Below are 15,580 nucleotides of genomic sequence, written 5' to 3'. Positions count from 1 at the left end.
GGCTTCCTTTTCAGGGGCAGATGCTATTTGGCAAAGGTCTGGATGACCTGATAGCCAGTGTCATGTACCGTCACCTTAACCCTTTCAGGACCATAAGGATCGTAGGCCAATTTTTGTGGTTTTGACGACATTTTTATGGTAAAAAGGGCTTGCAGATGCCAAAAAATTGATTTTTTTTGTGAAATATCATTATTTTTTTTAAAAAAAATCACACTTCTGGCTTATGGACAGTGTGGCAAGTGAATCTTCTCGTCAATCTGGCAACGACGCTAATGAATGAATGTTGGAACCAGTTTGTTTACATAAAGGCAGTATCATATGGAATCCGTACATATCAAATTTAGAACTGTAGACTATCCCAATCAAAATTTATAGGATTTTAAAGTTATGGGACAAATATGTCCCTTGGTCCTGAAAGGGTTAAGGTCTTACCAGACAGCAGATCCCGGATGGCTCAGTGTCTGGGATGTGGGAATTTCAGCTTCTTGTGGGAGGCCAAGTGACGCAGTGGTCTTTTCAGGGGTCATAGCAAAGGTCATAGCAGAGATTTAGTAGGGGCAGGAGACAGCAAGCCTCTGGCTTTTGCCCCTCTTCTGCCTCCAAGAAAGCACAATGTCAGGACAGGGGCCAAGCCCCCACCCCCAAATATAGAGAAGGCTGTCAGCCTATTGGTTGATCTAGGCTCAGATTGGTACAGACCGTTGGGTCCTAGAAGTTATTCAAGAAGGTTACAAAATTGAGTTCTGTGCCTCCCTACCGGACCTTTTTGGGGATTCTCTGGCTGGCTGGCTGGCTGGCTGGAGAGAGCCCTCAGAGTCCGGTCAATGGTGCAAAGGCTACTGGATTTTCATGCCATAGAGCCAGTCCTGGATGAAAACTCGGGTTTGTGCCAATACGCCATATATATGTCATAGTGCCAAAAAAAGGTTCAGATGACTGAAGGTCAATTCTGGACCTCAAGTCAGTCAATGCTGCACTGGAAGTGTCGCACTTCCGGATGGAGACCATGCATTCAGTCATAGCAGCAGTGGTACAGGTGGTAATTTCTTCCTCCCTCAATATGACAGAAGCCGATTTCAGACCTGCTATAGAGTCCAACTCCCATGGCGTGGCATTATCTGCAGATCCTGGGATCAATGGCGGCAGCCATAGAGGTGGTCTTTTGGGTGAGAGCGCACATGATACCTCTCTAAGACTCTTTTCTCTCATTGGTCTCCTTAGACGTACTCGCTTCAGCAACTACTTCCATGGCCTGTGGTGGTGGCTGCAGCTTCCTTCTCAAGGGGCATACCTCTCCACATTTCCTCCTGGGAAATACTAACAACCGAAGCTAGCCTTTATCCAGGTTAGAGTTGTTGGTCACTGGCTCAGCAGAAGTGTTCCATAAAATCACCTAGAACTCAGAGCTATTTGACCAATGAGCAGGCCCTGGAGAGGTAGGCAGGTATAGTTTTCTCAGACAATGCGAAAGTGTTGGCCTATGTCAACAGGCAAGGAGGCACAAAAAGCACACTATTATGCATAGGAGCTCAACTCCTCTTTCGGTGGGCAGTAGCTCATTTGCACATGTAACAGGAGTGGAAAATGTGCAGGCCGACTTTCTCAGTCAGCAGACTCTCAACCCAGTGGAATGGTCACTGCTCTCCCAGGCGTTCAATTCCATTGTTTGGTGTGGGGGACATCCACAGATGGATCTAATGGCCTCTGCAGGAAACACAAAAGATGTCTCGCTTTTACAGCCACAGATATGAGCCCAGAAGCATCCAACCACAGCCAAATGGGCTCTTGTGTTTCCCCCATGACCCATGCTCGGTCAAGTCATTTGCAGGATTATGAGTCATCCAGGGTTGATAGTCCTAGTGGTGTCTCATTGGCCCTGAGGGATAAAGGCTTCAGATTGCCGGTCCAAGTGGATCTTTTCACTCAGGGACCGATCTATGTAGAGAATTTTGAATAGTTTGGGCTTACAGCAGGATACTTGAGTGGGGTGCCCTGATGAGCAATGGTTACTCAGGTGTAGTCATCGCCACTTTGCTTAGAGCTAAGAAGCCGTCAACGATGGCAGCCTATGAAAAGGCCTGGAAGTCTTTTCAGCACTGGTGTGCTGTGGATGATGTAGAACCCTTATAGTAGTCCTGGACTTTTTGCAAGAGGGACTTCAGAAGGGTCTGTCAGGTGGATTGCTGAAAGTGCAATTAGTAGGACTTTCCTGTTTCCAAGGTCGGGGGGGGGGAGTGAAAGCTCTCTGGTCTCTCATCCAGATGTCACCCGGTTCATTAAAGGGGCTCTTTGGTTAAGCTCTGCAGTGTGTCCCTATTCCCATCCTAGAATCTTAACACCGTCTAGTAAGGTCTTAGTAGAGCTCCGTAGATCCCTTCTGGATCTTACGGTCAAGACAGTGTTCCTGGTGGCGATTACATTAGCAAAATGAGTCTCTGAGTTACAAGCTCTGTTCTGTAGGTAGCTGTTCCTTAAGATTACGGAAGCAGGACTTTTCTTTCACACGGTTCCTTCCTTCTTACCAAAAGTAGTCTCTGCCTTCCACGTCAATCAGGAAGCCTGTTTGCCTGCTTTACACCCTAAGGCAAGCATGTCAAACTCATGGCCCACAACAAACATCTTTGCGGCCCAGCTCCATTGCCAGGTCCACAATAGCCTCTGGAGCCTCCCTTCAGCCCTTCCGGGCCTCCAGCCCTCTTTGGCCTTGCTCTGCCCCCTCAGGCCTTCTCCCCATTTTCAGCGCCGGCACGTGCATCCATTATGGACGCATGTTACCGGCGCGCCAGTCAGATCTCCAGTCTTCTGTGCAGTGCATGTGCAAACGGGCTCCTGTCTTCCCTCCCGGCTGGCATGCATACCAATTCTGCTGCTGCCGGGAGTTGCGTCGTGAGGTGGGCCCCAGCAGCCGGCTTCAACAAATTCAAAGGCCACTACTGCCGGAGGGCATTGTCTGCGCCTCGGCTACCCCTGAAAAATAAAATAAAACCTAAAAGCCTCAGAGCACAGCACTGACCTGGAGCCCAAAAGAGAGGCAAGGCATCCGGATCACAAAAATAAAACAACCCGTTCGGCTTCTCCTGCTGCCACTGGGTAAGTTTAATTCAAAAAATTAATACACTGCTTTCACAATCCAGTAATAATAGGTAAATTGATCAATTCAATACAACCCAGCTGAAGAACACTCTAAATCACAATTGGCAACAAAGTTCTTTGATATGCCCAGTAGGGTTGCTGGTGCAGTACTTGCTGTGCAGTATAGGTTACTTTGCCCATACCTTGAGTTTTATTGTTTTTATGGGGGTGTATCTGCTGTATAGTGCAGGTTATGTTCTCTAGGCCTGTTTTATTCTTCTTTTTTTGGGGGGGAAGGGGGTTGCCTGCCATGCAATTCCCCGATTTCTAAAGATAAGCACACCAATCATTTCTCAGCTGTTTTGAGTTGAGATGCTTCATTCTTAGTTTACATCCTTTTGTCTTTTAGGGATCCACTCTGCTTAACTCCTTTTTAAGCACCCATTTTTGCCTTCAGCACCAGTTCCTTCAGGAGACCATTCCTGCATCCACTACTCTTTCTATGAAGAACTATTTTCTGAGCTTGCTTTTGATTCTAGAGGCTCATAAATTTAAGTGATATCAGAAATGATTAGAGAGTCAGATTTTTTAAATAAATATATGACTTTGTTCAGAATTATTTTTCTTTGGTATCAGTATTTTTTAAACGAATTCTTGGGAAGCAATAACCTAAGCAAATGCATTTGTAGAGATTATAAAAACAGGGGAAGATATTCAAAGTGATTTAAACAGCCAGAAGAAGCTCCTGGGAATTTTAAATCAGTTGGTCAGGACTACTTGGCAATATTTTGCAGTACTTAACCAGACAGTGCTGCTGAATATTGCTGCTAAAGAGCCAACTGGTGAGGTTAGGGATGGGCTGGGATGGAGATGAGGCAGCAGATGGTCCCAGCTGGTTAGCAGCAATATTCAGACTACTAACTGGCTTGGTGCTTCTGTTCCTAAAGCATATATGCAATATTGCTCCCTCTGGTGGTCTCTTTTTATATTTACCTCTCCATTTATTGGGTGGAACCTGTTCTATCACAAAGCAGCGTAGCTCTTTAAAAAGATGCTGAAATTCCACACAATGGAACCCTTTTACAAAACCGCGGTAGCAAGTCCTGGCATAGCAAATGTGATGCAGCCCGTGGAATTGAATATGCTATGTTACATTGGCCGCACGGGAATCACTACCGCGGCTTTGTAAAACAGGCCCAAGTGTTTGGCTGAAAGGGCCTCTAAATATTTGTTTTACACACAATTCCAGTGTTCATCTGTCCGTAACACTAACTTGTCTTGATATTTGACCAATATATAGCTTACTATTGAGGCAGACGATGCAATCTACTATGGTATGAAATCTCAATTTGTATTCCTTTCCGGTCTCTGGATCTTGGAACATTTGTAAGTCAGATGGTATTTTACATATTTCACATTTCTGACATTTATAATGCTCCACTTTATCTTGCTGAGGTATCGTAGCTGATGAATTCAAAGACTCTGGACTCAAAATGTCTTTCAAGTTTTGACCTCTTCAATAGGCAGAGATCTGTAAAGCATGGTGAAGCTGGCAGCACTCTAAAATGATGTTTAATACTGTGCACTGGAGCTGGGTTGAACCAGTTCCAAAATTTCAGTATCCACATTGCATAACTCTCTCTATTCTTATTTTCATTTTTACTAGATCCAAATCTTGCACATTTACATGCTTTCTTTACCAAGGATTTAAGGCAGGGCTGCCCAATTCCTGTCCTCCAGATCTACTGGCAGGCCAGGTTTTCAGGATATCTACAATGAACATGCATATGAGAGATTTGCATACCAAGAAGGCTGTGCAGGCAAATCTCTCTCATGCATATTCATTGTGGATATCCTGAAAACCTGGCCTGCCTGTAGATCTCAAGGACTGGAATTGAGCAGCCCTGATTTAGGGTAACCCCTCTCCAAAAACTTCTTTATCAATATCCAAGATTGAGTTTTATATTCCTGATTTGCCGAAAAAACTGTGCTTAAATCATAAAAACTGTGAAATGGGGGGCCGTCCTTAAGTGGTTTTGGATGACAATACTTGTATATTGGAGAAAAGTATTCTTGTCCCACTCTTCCCTCTATGGCGTAGTAAAAAAAATGGGCACTGCTTTTCTAATTTTCATATAAAAAAGGATATTTCTTCATTATGGCACGAAATAGTAAACTCCAATTTATGATATCCATTTAACCATGTTACAAAATGATGCAATTGTTCTTGAGTGCGTTGCCAAATTGAAAAAAATGTAAATAAAATCGAATCCACAATTTTATGTAGGCATTATACTCTGATCTTCTAAACCCACTGTTCTTGAAAATAAACGATAAAAAGATTTCCCACAAGAGAGCCATGGTTGCTCCAATAGCCACCCTTGAGATCTGCTGTTAAACTTCATTATCAAACATTAAAAACTAAATTTATCATTGCTATTGTCATGAAATCAATAAAACCAATTGACACATTATGTGATTGATATCTCTCTTGTAATCAATGTTAAATGACCCCAATACACAAGGACTTCACATCCAAAGTTCTAGCAGTTATATCATCAAGAGTAGTTTTAGCTAATTTATTCATAAAATGGGTAGAATCCTGAAGATACAAAAAAGATCCCTGAACAATGGGACTAAAAAAAAAAAGTCCACATTAGTGTTGCCCGATTCACAATTCAAATCGATTCAATTTTAAGAAAAATCGGCCTCCCGATTTGATGGCTGACCCTTCTCCCCGTGCCTTCCTATCTTGCTGGCCGTCCACTGCCGCTCCTGCTGGAGGGGGGAGGGTCAGTCGGAAAGGCCTGAACATTTCCCCAGCTTCCTCGCTCTTACAGGCTTAAGCTAATACGGCAGCCTGCAGGATCGCTGGTGCTATAGTGATCCCTCAGCGGCACATTCTTTCTGCTATGGTCCCGCCCCTCATCTGATGTCAGGGTCAGGATCGTGACAGAGGAAACGTGCCGCTGAGGATGATGACAGCTGCAGGGATCGCTATAGCACCAGCGATCCTGCATGCTGCTGTATTAGCTTAGGTAAACGTGGGGAAGCTGGGGGGAGGCAGGCCTTGGCGGCAGGGGGGCAGGCCGAAGAGTGCCTTCACGGCAGGGAGGCAAGCCTGTGCAGAGGAAAGAGGAGGAAGAGTTCCTTTGTGGTGGAGAGGCAGGCCTGTGCAGAGGGAGGAGGAGGAAGGAATAAGAGAGGGGAGGGGAGAGGCCATACCTGGGGTGAAGGGAAGAGAGAGATCAAACCAAAAAGAGGGGGAGGAAAGCAAAGGAGAGGTGCTGGTCTAAAGGAGAGAGGGAGAAGAAATGCAAGACCACAAGGGGAAGGGTATAAGAGGGACAGATACTGCTCCAAAGTAGGTGGGCAGGGTGCAGGATGGCAGGAGAGATAGTAGGAGAAAGCCTGTACCTGGGGAAAGGGATACAAGAGGTAAGGAAGAGAGAAAGAAGAAGCTGGATATGGGGAGAGATAAGATGCTTGGCATGGAGGGAGCATAGGAACAGGGACCCAAGGGGGACAGTACTGGAGAGGAGAATAGGGACAGGGACACAGAAGAGAGATGCTGGATGAAAGGGTAGTTAAAAAAAGGAGAAATGGTGGATCTGTGAATGGTGGGGGTCCATCGCTGCAGCTGCCGGGGGATGGAGATGAAAAAAAGGAAAGATGCCAGACCTCCGGGGGAGGAAAGGGAAACAGAAGGGGAGGACAGAGATGGATGGTTAGCACAGAGAAAGAAGAAAGAAGGAGAGCCTGATCAGAAGACAACCAGACCAACATAGGACCAACAAAATGTAGGAAAAATAATTTTATTTTCTGTTTTATGATTACAATATGTCAGATTTGAAATGTGTATCCTTCCAGAGCTGGTATTAGATTGTGAACGTGAGCTAGGATTTAACAGAGAGAGGAAAAGTATTTTTTGTTTGTTTATTTTGTTTACACCACAGGACCAGTGTGGGTAGGAGAGGGCAAAGGGGGTGAAGAGGCTATAAAATAAACCCACCAAGATGTTTGGAAAAAAACACCCAATTGGACAGGAAAATCGAATCAAAATTATTTTTCCCGAATTGGGCAGCACTATTCCACATACCTGGAACAACAGAAAATTTTCCAGCTTAATCCAAAAAAATTGAAGGGGGAGGGGGGTGGAATTTATTTTCAACATAGTCTCCTTTTAACTCAATACATAAAATAGCTATTTACAGCATCTATGACCGCAGAATATGAAGAAAATTTCTTCCCAACCATTTTTTCAGGTTCAGAAACAGAAAGAAGTCACATGGTAGATGGGAAATTAATTTGACCTGCAATTAATGCAATTTCACCATCATGGGTTGATGTGTCAGCCAGTGCATTGTTCTGGTGGAAGGGAACTTTCTTCTTGGCCAAATGAGGACGTTTCATCTTGATTTCAGCACTTAGACATTGTAATAAGCCAGCATAGCATTTGCCATTAATGGTTTTTCCCCTTTTCAGATAGCCAATAAAAATTTTCCCTTGAAAATCCCAAAAGATGGTTGCCATTCCTTTCTCAGCCAATGGAGCTGTTTTCACTTTCTTCAGTCGGTTCATCTCTTGTAGTCCATTGTTTGCATTGTTGTTTTGTCTCAGGAGTATAGTGATGAACCCCAGTCTCATCCAGTCACAAAACACCGCAAAATGTCATTCTCATTGCGCTTAAAATGCTCAAGACATGTTTTCAAAATGTCCAATTGAGGCATCTGAGCCAATCAGGGCCTTAGGCCCTTCCCCGAGCATCAGATGATGCACCAGGGAGGGGCCTAAGGCCTGCATTGAAACGGCAGTGGCCGACGGAGGAATAGGAGGGACTCCTCCTGCTCCTGATTAAAAGTAACAGGGAGGGGGGAGGCCAAGGCAGGGTGGCCTCCATTGGGAGGAGGGAGTGGGCATCCTTCCTGCCATATTTAAAAGTTCAGCGGCAGCAGGGGACATCTGGTGGCGAGAGGAAGTGGGCATCCCTCTTGCCATATTTAAAAGTTTGACGGCAGCGGGGGACACCTGGTAGCAGTAGGGAGTGCCATTTTAGGTGGGAGAGGGAGGGTGCTTTGTTGTGGGTCGTTGAGGAGGGCTTTTCATTATTTTATTGGGTAGATATTTTATGTGTGTAATACATGCAAAATATCTGTGCCATTTAAAAAAAAAAAAAGAACCCCCCCCAACAGACCTGTTGGTAACACAGTCACTGACAAGTCCACAGCAGTCGGGTTTTAGGATCATAAAACCCGATGCAAAATAGCTAAGCAATGTAAGTGAATCAATCACTTGGCTATTTTGCATGGGGTTTTACAAATATGCATGGCTGGATCGGAACATGGGCGAGCGAATGGAAAAACACACGGTGGGCCATTTTGTAAATCGGGTCGGTTATCAGCGATCATTGTTAAACCTGTGAAAACAGGTTTAGCCACAATTGCTGGCTTTAGTGAATCGGGATCTTTGTGAATGGGCATTCTTAAAGCTTCTTTGGATGGGTCAAGAAATTGGAGGATATCCAATGCTTCTGCCCTGGGCTCCTCTAGCATTCTACCAGCTGTTCATGGGTATGTACTTGGGGGATATTATTGAGCTTATTTTCAAAAGAGAAAACCATCTAAAAGTGACAAAGGGGCAGATAGACATTTTTCTCGCCAAACCCTTCCAATTCACTATTTTTGAAGCCTATTTTCTAGACAAATTTCTATGCTGTTCATTCAGTTTGTCTAAATCTCGAGGGGGCGTATTAGAGGCATGGTGTGGGCAGGACTAGTGCAGGCCTATGACTTGGATGTTTTTCTGTCATTACCAAACATTTAAGAATACACCCAGGGCACAATTTGAACATTTGGGACTTGTTTTAATAGCGAATAAGTGCAAAAAGGTTACTCTAATTAACCAGATGATCTCTGGGGGGATGTAAGCATGACCTCCTCCACATTCCTCCAGTGGTCACTGGCCCCCTCCCACCCCCCAAAGATGTAAATGTAACAGTACATACCTACCGATATGATAGCTTCAGATGTTATGACCAGTCATAGTAGAGAAGCAAGAAGGTTCCTGGAGTAGCCTAATGGGTACTGTAGCCAACCACAGAGATGGGGATTCGGGCCCATATCCCACTTTAATGACTACACTTATGGTGGAATATGTGAGCCCATCAAAACCCGCCAAAAACCTACTTGCCCATCATAATTGGTGACCTGGTCCAATCCCTGCGGCGTACCCCAAGGGTCACCACTGTCACTTCCCTGGGTACCACCTTAGAACAACAAGGCATAATGTCATATAGCTATTCTGATATCACCCTCCTTATACCTCGACACCCGACTACTACAACATCAAAATTGCAAGAGATTGGATGGAATCTCACAGGTTAAATTGAACACACAAAAAAATAGAATCTTACTGATGGAAAAGGAAAGATTACCTACCATAACCATGCCTGTCCTGACAGATGTTGTTCAGAAATCGTTTATAGTTATGTGAAACCTGCAATATAGTCGGAAATTCTTTGAAAGGACACAATTCCATCTTCTGGTTCAGTCCCTTGTTCTAGGGTTGCTAGACTACTGTAACATCTTCTACTTACCTTGTCCTACTGTAATGATAAAACAGTTACAGACCATAAAGAACTTCACTCCAGCTCTAACTAGTAAAATATTTTATGAAAAACTCATATTTATTAAGAAATGTCAAAGTACAAAACAATAGTATCATATAGACAACTTTGTCATGGTTTCTTATTCATTAAGCTATATACAATATATGCTTATATCCTGCAATATACCCAGCAGAGTTCAATGCAGTTACAAGACAAAAAAACTGGACAGTACTCTAGGAATTACAATGCTCATAAATACAAAATAGCAGCATAAAATTTAGAAAAAAAAGTTTTAAAAGTTTTCAATGCTTTCCTAAAAACCTTAAAATTGTCTAATTTCCTAATACTAGATGGAAGGGCATGCCACCATTTGGTTGCTCGATAAGAATTTAGATATTGTAATAATGGGAGACTATCTGAATAAACTCTATTTCTATGAATAACAAATTAGATGTATATTCTGGTGACAGCCCATACAATATTAAATAAATCATTTAAAAGTAATCTGAGCTTTCACCGGGAGACAGTGGAGGTTCCTCAACAACGGAGCAGCAGATTCAAACCTTGGTTGACTAAAATCAGATGTGCCACGGTGAGATTCCAGGTGTGCTGCGAGAGGCACGTCGTGTAGGCAAATCAGCCAGCACCTCTCCTGCTCTCTACACCTCCCCATTGGCATAGTCATTTTAGTGTTAACATGCTCAGGGCCCCGTCTGGAGGGCCACCGCGAATGCGTTGATGTCATGACATCACACATGCACGTGATGTCATGTTAACATCTGCGCATGTGTGGAAACCTTCCAGCTGCGGCCCCAAGTTTAGTGTGCCGTGGCTTGGAAGTTTGCGAGACACTGCTGTAAGGTCTGAAACCTTTTGAGTAATCCTACCCAACTATCCAGTCAAATACAGTTATAACTGTCATTTTTCTGTTTTCCTCCCTCTTCCCTCCAACCCACCCTATCAAATTTGCAATCTATTAAGGAAACTGTGCATTCACAAAGTTAACTAAGCCAAATGTGGGTTTCAGATTGAAAGAAGAAGTGTTTTATTGCCTTTTCTCCCAGCCTAATGGCTATCAAACATTCCATTCTCAGAAGATCCTGCATCTGGTCCCTCCATAAAAAGATTTGTAAAGGAGGTTTTTGGACATATTAAAGTAATGCACAAACATATATAAATTTATAACAAACATCAGAGGTTCACATGCTGGGTCACAGTATATCCTAAGCAAAGCCCACAATCTAGTTCAACCAAGGGCCTTATTATAACCACCTCAGTTAACCTGAGCCAGAATCTGCTATTATGGAATCTGATTCTTCTTCACAGTGGGCGATTAACTGTACCTTCCATCTGCTAACTTGTGCTTGCAGGTTGGCTGCACCCCATAGGAACAAGTTTATATCTGTGAACACCGTTTTTCCAGTTGTTATTTCTCATGGCTCCAGCAGCAGCAATATGCCTAAAAGTCCCCCCCCCACGGCTGAAGTCATTACATGGAAATTAAGATCTTATGTGCACTTATGGCCTCCCTGGGGCTTCCAGTTCATATTTACTCTACCTCTGCTTTTGAGGATGGGGCAATTGTTGGGTTCTTCCTGTCCTAGTGTCTGGGGGGATATCCCCCCTCGGTCCTGACCGGCAGTTATTTTTGTTTGTCCTCTTTTTCTACAGCACTGTGTTTCGGGTTGTGCACTGTAATTTTTCCTGCATTGTTTCTGGATCTTGTATGGCCTTGTTGGTTGTGTTTGTTTGTTTGCTTCTTAATAAAGATGATTTAAACCAACCCCCCCCCCCCAAAAAAAAACAAAAAACCAACAACAACACAACAAAACCAAAACCCCATATTCTAACACTCAAGTCACTTTAGTGGGCTGTCAGAATAGAAAGCTTTGGTTGTGCCCTTTCTAAGGCTGAAGGCATCGCACAGAATCGTCACCTCTTCTAAAGCAGTGATTCACAGCTTTCTTCTGTTGTGACACACATGACCGACTGTGATTATGTGCATGACAAACTAACATTTCAGTCTCTGGCTGAATGAGAAATGAGTTGGTGATATATCGTGATACATTATGCTTTATTTACAGTGATGCTTTCGGTGCTTTCCCTGATGAAGCCCTTTTAAAAGTGATAGGAGCGAAACGGAGATCTTCCGTCGTTAAGAAAATACATTGAAGTTAAGTACTTCATGATTATATACCATAATAGGAGAGTATTGCCTAAGAAATTAAGATCACTAAACTATTTAAAAGTATAAAAACTTAAAAATCACTTAAGGAGAGAGTGTATGGGACCGATGATAGCTCACTTTGTAGTTATTAGCCTTGAAACGAATATCGGGCTTATAGCTGTGAGCGCTTGAGACCCCTATTAACTCTCCACACTTCCTGGTTTGGGTTGCTGTAGACTTGTGCTTTAGCCAAGTCTTAAAGATTTCAGTGTGAATGAGAAATAGTCCAAATATCCTTTTACTACAGTTAAAAAAGATAAACGGGGAGCTCTAACAGAATTTACTTTTTTAAAATAAACTGTTATTGAAATAAAGTTATTACATTTTGGGGCCCTTTTTTCTAGAGAGTGTTAAGCGTGGTTAATGCACTGAAACAGGCTACTGTGAAACTGCATTAAGGAGTTTTGGGAAAGTTTGCTTGTTTCTGTGCATTAAACTGCACGCTACTGAATCTTTCAGAATCTTTCTGACAGGGACATGGAAGAGTTAGCCAGCTAGCTCACTACATCAACCGCAAGCTAACTGGCCAACACATTATTAATATAGGTGCACTCGGCGTGTTAAAAATAGAAGGCACTAACCCCCAAATTCTGTATATGGCACCTAAAGCACTGCAAATATATCGGGGTATGTGAAGCCATTATACGTGCCCAACTTAATTAATAGGCCTAATCAGTGCCAATAATTTGCAATTTAACTCCTCATAATTGACGATAATTGGAATTGAAACTTACAAACAACTCGGTAGGCGCATAAAGTGTTGTGCATTGTGTCCAGTGCGCAAATCTAAAAAGGGGCATGGTTAGGGGGTGGGTTACGGGCATACTTTAACAATTTTTTTAGCTTATTCGCTGTTGTGTATACAACTTCGGCACAGGCATTTAGGCCAGGCTTTCCTTGGTATAAATGAGTACGCATAAAATCTATGACACATAGCCAGTGCTAAGCATGATTTCATAAACTGTGCATAACTTTTATAGAATCACACTTAGGGCTCCTTTTACTAAGCTGTGATAGCGGTTTTAGCTATCACAGGTAGACCTTAACGCCAGCACGGGTTTAGCTAAAATTCTGTTTGCGCTAAAAACGCTATCGCAGCTTAGGAAAAGGAGCTCCTAGTGCTGCACTAGTCAATGCCGATTTTTTAGGTGTATTATATAAAATCAGTCCTTAAATGCTTTTACATTAACTGGGAGCAGGTACCGAATGTTAATCCGAGCATTAACGCACAACCTGTGACAAATAATAGCTGGATCATTCCTTCTTGATGCAGCATTAGTTTTTAAGCTTGCCACATGTTAAAATTCAGTATTTTGGGCTAAATGCACTATAGCAACACATTTTAGTAGAAGGACCCCTTTTTTTTTAAATAAAATAGTTTTACTGTTCACTTTATTAGTGAAAAATCTGGGAATGATGTATTGTAGTTTTTGCATTTGTGGTTAAATGGTAGACAAATTCACACTAAAATTATTGTCCAAGTAATATTTTTCTTTTACCTTTTTGGGTCTATCCAGAGTAGAGCTAGGAGGTTTCTCCTAACAAACTGCCATATAAAAAAATTAAAATTCTGTTCATTACCTCAGTAGCAACAAAGCAAAATCTGTCCATTAACAGACACTGTTCTTTATAAAGCAACACAAAACCCTGCAAATGAATAACTCAGAACCTTTGCGACACCCTTCCATACCAGGACACACACAGCAGAACAAAAGGATCACAAATTAAAAATGGAAACCCCAAAGAAAACATGATCTTTGTAAGTAGTACAACAAAGGAGAAATAAAAATAAAAATGCAAGCAAAATACAAAAACAGAAGAGGTTATCATTTCTAAAATTAGTGATTGGAAAAATATCAAATCTATATATATATATACAGTATATAAAATCGGAGGTGTGTATGTGTGTGTGTATGTGCCGCGATCACGCAAAAACGGCTTGACCGATTTTAACGAAACTTGGTATGCAGATCCCTCACTACCTGGGGTGATATGTTCTGGGGGTCTCGCGGCCCACCTGCACACGTGGGCGGAGCTACAAACAGAAAATCAGATTTCACCCATTCATGTCAATGGAAAAAATGTAAAAAGCTGCCATTCTCACTGTAATTCAAAAACGGCTTGACCGATTTGAACGAAACTTTGTATGCAGGTCCCTCACTACCTGGGCTGATATGTTCTGGGGGTCTCGCGGCCCACCTGCATACGTGGGCGGAGCTACAAACAGAAAATCAGATATCACCCATTTATGTCAATGGAAAAAATGTAAAAAGCTGCCATTCTCACAGTAATTAAAAAACGGCTTGACCGATTTGAACGAAACTTGGTATGCAGATCCCTCACTACCTGGGGTGATATGTTCTGGGGGTCTCTCGGCCCACAACTCTATGTTGCTTGCTCAAGGGTGGGTTCACCCAACAATTTATATGTTCTTGCTCCTGGAGGTGAAACTAAAAATGTTGTTTATAATCACGTTTTGCGTTAGTTGTATTGTATTCATTTTGTCAAATATTTCACATTATAATTTGAATATTGTACTTTTTATTAAGCTGTAAAACAATAATTTCATTCACCACTATAAAGTATCTTTATTTGAATCCATTTACAGTGTTATTGCTATAATTAAATACCTGTGCAATGCCGGGGCATCAGCTAGTACTGAAAATAAAATCCTTTTTTCTTTCAAATATATTTTAAAATCACCATTGTGTAGGACATTCTATCTCTAATTTGGGTGGTCCCAATCTCCTTTTAGATCTTTCTTCTTCTCTCATCCCTTACTTAGCTTCCCATACCTGCCATTACCTCCTCTCTAACTGCTCTATTTCCACCTTTATCATCACAGATCCATCCCTTTCCTATCATCTATACCTCCTCCACAGTTTCTCACCATTCTCACCATCTTGCCACCCCCAACCTTTCTACAATTTGTCTCAAATCTAGCACCCTTTCAATACCCCCACACAGCTGCCTTGCCCTCAGTACTGCACAATCTCTGAATCCATACTCCGTATCTCAGTGCCCATTTTCATCATTCTCAAGTCAATCAAAAAGTCCCTATACTTCTGCTCAATTCCCCGAGTTTCCACCTCATCTTAAATTCCTCTAGGGGAGGGAGAGGGCACATTCTATCCCTAGGTTTCCCCTCCTTTCACACTTTTATCTTAAATATGTTCCAAATCCTATCCTATTCTATCCTTTCCTTTTCAAACACTCCTGTCCTACCAATTCCCATTTGAAAATTTACCTTCTCTACCTAATACATAGAATTGGCAAAAGCAAAAACAATCCAGCAGGGAGGGAGAGAGTTGTTCAGGCTATCCTCTCCTTCCCCGAAGCCAGTGATGCCTGTACTTTAGACCATAGGGGTGGGTTGGAAATCTCCACATTTCTGGAACAAGCTGGCAGCAGTGATTAAGGCTGGTTCATAGACAACGGCGCGAAAGACAAAGGCGTGCCCGGACAATTGAGCGCAGCGCGGAAGCGCGCACCGCTCTAAATTACTGTTTTTAGGGCTCCGACGGGGGGGGGGGTGTGGGGGGGAACCCCCCCACTTTACTTAATAGACATCGCGCCGGCGTTATGGGGGGTTTGGGGGGTTGTAACCCTCCACATTTTATTGTAAACTTAACTTTTTCCCTAAAAACAGGGAAAAAGTGAAGTTTTCAGTAAAA

The sequence above is a fragment of the Geotrypetes seraphini genome, chromosome 1 (genome assembly GCF_902459505.1).
Source record: "Geotrypetes seraphini chromosome 1, aGeoSer1.1, whole genome shotgun sequence".
NCBI lineage: Eukaryota > Metazoa > Chordata > Amphibia > Gymnophiona > Dermophiidae > Geotrypetes > Geotrypetes seraphini.
This window is presented reverse-complemented; position numbering follows the sequence as displayed.